This window comes from Aulostomus chinensis, chromosome 10, assembly GCF_037954235.1.
Source record: "Aulostomus chinensis isolate RoL2024-O1b breed Wild chromosome 10, RoL_Achi_v1.0, whole genome shotgun sequence".
Taxonomy (NCBI): Eukaryota; Metazoa; Chordata; class Actinopteri; order Syngnathiformes; family Aulostomidae; genus Aulostomus; species Aulostomus chinensis.
This window is the reverse complement of record NC_141329.1, coordinates 1,809,167-1,815,166: the sequence shown is the minus strand read 5'-3', so window position 1 is coordinate 1,815,166 and position 6,000 is coordinate 1,809,167.

Genomic DNA, 6,000 nt, shown 5'->3' with positions numbered 1-6,000 from the left:
ATAGTGTCAAGCAACAGAGGTTTGAAGGTGTAAATCTGTTGATTATTCAAAAGCAAAGATGTGCAGGGGGAAGTATTAAAGATGCAGGATGGCATAAAATCACAGATGCCACAAAGATCCTGCATCGCACCGATCACACTGTGGGATGAACTCAGGATGAGCTTGGCCAATATATGGAGCAGCGCCTCTATGATAGTCAAAAGGTCAATTGCATAGAGTTCCAAACCCAACAGACGGCTCATTTCCCGGAAACATGGTTTAACAACAAGCAGTAATCCACAGAACCCAGCGCTGTGAGTGGAACGGCAACACCTGCAGAGACCCTTAAAGCTAATTTGGGAAAAATCCTTTTGGTGAGACATTAACTCAGCGCAGCTGATACGAAAAAACTCAATTAACATTTAACCAAGTGATGAAATACAACAATACAAACAATTATGCCTCTGGGCACAGTGAAAATAAGCCCTCATTAGCCAGATGGAAATGATTCAAATAAGATAATGTGAGGACCTCCCCCAGTGCAAGGCTGCATCGGGTGGAAAAGTTAAAGATGTTGCTTTTATGCATCAAAGATGAATATTAAGAAGAAGGAATACTCATACGGAAAATATGCTGATTATCTCATTAAAATCAATTTGGAAAGGTACACAAACTAGAAAAGCGGCAACATCTTAGACCTGTTCAAAGCTCAGAATAGATCTGGGTGCTTATCCTACTTCGGATCCAACAAACTGACTACTAAACAATGATTAGCAGCTTTTCTGTTGGTTCAGTCGGCTGCTGTTCGGCAAATATTGATTTCAGTGTTGGTGCTCTTTGACCTGCCAAACAGCGTGCTTATCTTTGTCTGCCATCATAATGGGATTAAAACATTGGGAGCAGAGGTTGGGAGAGTGGTGATGGTCCCAGTCCTTCCCCCCTTTCAGATGTCATCCATTAATTAAATCATATATCACTGGGAAGGCTGTGTATTCTGCTGCTGTCACTGTAGTTGCATCAAACGCTCTACCTGACACGTTCTTGACCCGACTGATGAATCCAGAATTGGTCTGGAATTAGCTCTTCATCACCGAAGTCTCCCCACTCCATTGTCACTGGATCTGCTGAATTTGAGTTTCAATCTTTTCCTGTCATTTGTATATTCTTGTAGAGCCTGACAGTTTGTTGATATACACTTATGCTGCACTTTATGACTTTATCCAGATTCTTTGTAAAACTCAATACAGAAACAATAAATCAGATATCTGCATATTGGGATATGCTCGCAATATCCCAGAGTATGGCCATAAAGTGGAGGCACGTGCTGTCATTAGAGCCACATGGTGTGCTGTTCACCATACAGATATGATTTATGGAGCACCATCATCATCCCTCCAATCCCCATCTATATCCGCTGCCATAATTACAAGCTACAGCCTTTTCCTTGTACTTGGGGCATGCTGCACGGACGGATGTACATAATTTATTGACTTTCCGGCAGATTTTAAATAGAAAGCATCAAAGCACGGCGTAACCTTGGTGAATCATCCAAGTGCAGTTATAGCACTGTCAATTTGAAGAAAACAAAGTGAAAATATGGGAATTTATTTCCTCTTGATGCAGCCTCAGAAAGGCCCCAGTTAGAGGGCCTCCTTTCCTTTTATTAACACGATTAGGAAATACAAGGAGAGGCTATAACATTCCTTCATGTCACTCTCATCATAAAAGGTATGGCTAAAACAAGCTGAACTACAGCGCCTACATGCATGCACGGCCTTCTGGCAGCTTCTACTGCTGGTGCATGGGATGGAAGGTGGTGGGATGCAGTGTCTCGCCTCTTCAACCAGCTCCTAACTCCAATCCCATCTATGATTCAGTCTTTTTCACAACCATGTCATCCTGTTACCATGTTACAAGGTGACTTTGTCTTCTGTCCTCTCTTTGCATAATGCTTCTACGGCACGTGAGGCATCAATACTCCACTGCTGCTGGTATTCCATCAACAGTATTTGCTAGTTAATGTATGAACCTCCACTTCTCGTTGCCAGAGGGACTGAACGTGCCCCCACCTCTGGGAACACGGGTCAGGGAAAACACAATTAATATTTCATGGCGCTTCAGCGGCTGTCAGTAAAATTTATGTGGATGTCCTGCCAATAAATGGTACAAAGATTGATGGAATATGATGTCCTCGGGTGCAGCTTGAAACAGCTGATAGGTGTTGATACAAGCTCAGGTTTGGAGGAGCTCTGTTTGGTTTTCTCCTCTGGTCAGGGAGCGGCTGACTGATGCAGCCTAGCGTGTATCTGTCTGTACTGGTCAACAGGAAGTAGAAGGGCACGTATTTGATATCAGCTGACTACTATCTGATAGACTTGTCACACAAGTATTCTCCAACAGAGAAATGTGACAGACGGGCGCTACGCTACAACTTTAAAGCTCTGCAAGCCGTTTGACCATCTCTTGCTAAATGCAGATAAAGACACTGCAGAGATAGAAATGATTTGTTTGTAGTGTCAAAACTGAAAAAGTCCAGTTATCGACCCTCTATTTCACTTTGTTCACGATGGTCACATGACTCTATAGGTGACAGAATTCATTATTCATCGTTCATAGTTTATAGAATATCACATATCCCAGACAAACCTGACAGTAGGGTGGGATTGGGAGAAAAATGTGCAATTCTAATTCTGCCTGCTTCTTCAGCACCACGGACAGCACTCGGATTCATTGATAGCGCAGTTAAGCTACTGATATTTCAGAGTCACAGATTAGAACTTTTAGAACAAATCTTAAAAAGACAAAAGATCGATGAGGCAGACGAGACCAACACAATCAACTAAACAACCCAATGACCCTGCGCTTTCTCAGCTATTATGGGATGGATGGGATAGATGTGACGTAGACTCCCGTGCAAGTCCGGTTGAACTGTTTTAGCAAAACACTTCTGGCATTTTAAGATTATTCCTCTCCACATATTGCATATCTAATATATACATGAAGCTAAACATGACGTAATTTAAATCTGTTAGCTTTGATAATGCATTTAGTCTCAGGGTGGGGTCCTCAGGGGGTTGCCTACAGGGCCACAGTCACCAGCGACACCTGACAGTTACTAAAATTGTCATTACAGAAAGGCAACACAGGACCAGCACAGGGACTCAAGGAACAATCTAAGGTGTGATTTATGCTGATAAGGAAGGCTGAGTTTCATTGGTCAGGAAAATTTCGATCGTTATTCATTAAAGTTTCGAATCGTTTTTCCTCATTTATCTTTTTAGTCTTGAAAACCCATCAAAATGTGGATGTTGTAATCGTGACGTTGCACAAAATCCTCACCATTCCTGCTCATCCTACACAAAAGACATCTTATACCTTCTCCAGAGTGGCTCTACGTCTAGTTTGCAGTTCCCTGACAACATCACTAAGTGATCTAATTGCAAAGGCAACTGCTGAACATTTACACAAAGAACCCTACACACCCAGGACGGTGGGAGCAAACAGCATGACAGATCCAAACCCCTGGAAGAGCCTTCAATAGATTTGACATGGTCCCATCTTGTGGGATCTGTCAGACTCCTCTTGAAATAAACTGTTCCTGCTAATATTGTGTGGTTAGGAACATGGTACCGCCTCAAGCAGCTCCTGCTTGGGTTTGAAGTAATGCGCTTTACCCTGGCAGAGAAGATTAAGGGCCAGGGTTGAGGGTGTGGAGGGAAAAACAACAACTCTGAGGTCTCTGGAGAGCTCACTGTTGATTTAAAGGTTCGTTCTACAGTTTAATGCCAATATGAGAGACAGTTGACTAAAGCAGTCAAAGGGGCTACTGCTAGCAGTAAAGCACACACTGTAGCAATGCTGTAAAAACATTCTCCATAAAGACAGAGAGAATTGGATAAAGGCAATTTTAATGAATTTGCATCACTGACTTTTGGAGGGTGTCACATTAGCTCAAGCTGTGTGCAAGTCATGCATGGATTTAATGAGTTATATATGTTTTATCCAATTATTATAATTCCCTCTATGCGGTTACATCACTGACAGTGGTCAGATTGTGAGCCTGATGAGAGAGAGGGGCTGCAGATTCTGCATGTAAAGCACATATTTGCATCGCAGGGAATTGGCACATCCTCTGATCAGCTGATTACCATAGTGATGAGAATCTTCAAAGGGGAAAAAACTTTCTTCTGTGGTTGTGCTGAGAGTTATAGGTTATGAGCTGCAATATTGGCTGTCTCTGCGGGCCTGCTCTCCTCAGCAGCAGGAATATGGGACACTCCACTGTTGATTATAATGAAGTGGGGGGGAGAAGGCTTACTTTTTTCAGAAGAAAAAGGAGAAGTAGTCTCTTTTGACAGAGCTCATTATCTTCTCTGAAGGTGTCTGAGGTTTTACTGAAGCAAAAGAGAGAAGGAGGGCAGTTGAGAGAAAAGGAGAGGCGTTGGAGACGGGACATCCAGAGATGGATGGAGATTATGAGCTTTATGCTGTAGGGATCCATTTCTTAATTATTTCCCCAGGACAGTCACTCTCCCTCCATATCTATAAAACAGCCTCCATATGGCACCTTTGGCAAAGAGCATTATTCTGCTCCTCACTGGGCCGGCCTTGAGGGGGTGGGGTGGTTTTTTTTGGGGGGGGGGGGGGGGGGGCATCGAAATGTGCTGACTCTTCACTTCTGAAGCAGTTGAAGAGGTAATATGGGAGATGGTGTAGTGGCTAGTAAATGCAAAACATATCACTCTTTTTATTGCAACATGTGATTCTTTCTACGTTCCTAATCAAATACTGGACGTCACCAGAAGTCATCAAACAGCTCCTCCAGGGGAGCCGCAGTGGATAAGAGGATGCACGGTGTGTGTGGATTCCCTGACGCAGTCTGTTCCTCGGCGGGGGCTGATGCCCGGCATCCCTCTCCGTCGCTTTTTTTTGGACACTGCTACTCAGCACTGCAGCATTGTAGCAACAGGGTGGATCTCTTCCCTAATGTGTGTGTGTTAGTGAAAAAAAGAGAAAAAGTGCAAGAGGGGAGCCAGAAATGAATATGAAGTCAGACCATGTCAGCGCAGCAGCAACATGCAGCACTGATATTGAGATAACAAGCACGGGGGGGTAGCTGCAGAGAAATGAAGCGGCGTGGACACCCCTCAAAAGACTTTTGCATCCATGGTTTCAGGACAGAGCTGAATTGGGGGGGGGGGGGGGCACGATGCCAGTGATGAGCTCTCGTCTGTGTGGGAGAGAGGAAGCCACTTTATCAGATGTCTAACAAAGTGAGGACAGAGCGTTTCCTCCACCATGCATTTAATATTTGAAGCAAAACCTATAAAGTGATGGAAAATTACAACACACCCACTGGATAATACTGACAACCTCAAACTGTAAAAGGACTTGTAATACATTAAGTGCACTTCTATCGTTACATACATCCAGCATAAATAAACTCCGTAGGCAGGAACCTGAAAGCTAGCCTGTGTAGTCTACACTCATCAATAATTAATGACATTCACATAAAAGTGATTCTTCTGCTCTTGAATTAAGTATGATTGATCCACATGTTACAACTGGAACCTAAAACCATCCCAGTCATCATCACTATCAACCAGATCTATGCAATAGTGGTGCAGTAGGTGTATAATCAGATAGTGTAGAGGTGGGTGTTGTTGCTAGATAAGCACTGGGTCGGGCTTTTAAAGGTACAGGCCATTAACACAGCTCAGCATGCAGCCAACAGGAAGCTGCTCTCTGACATCACACCACAGCAGAGGGAAGGCTTAATTAAACTTCAATCCGACAAATATTCATGTGCGTTTAATGATCCTGAATTGCTTCATTCCACGTGAATTAATGAGCAGCAAGGAAGGGCAGGGCGGTCTTGGAGCCTACAGCAAGGGAGGGTGTTGGTCAAGGAGAGGGATGCGTCTCGCCACCAGTCAATCACTTCACCCTCCCACCAAACCCTCCAGGCCACAGGTCAGAATCTGAAGAGCGTCTACATCGTGTGTGTGAGTGTGTGTGTGG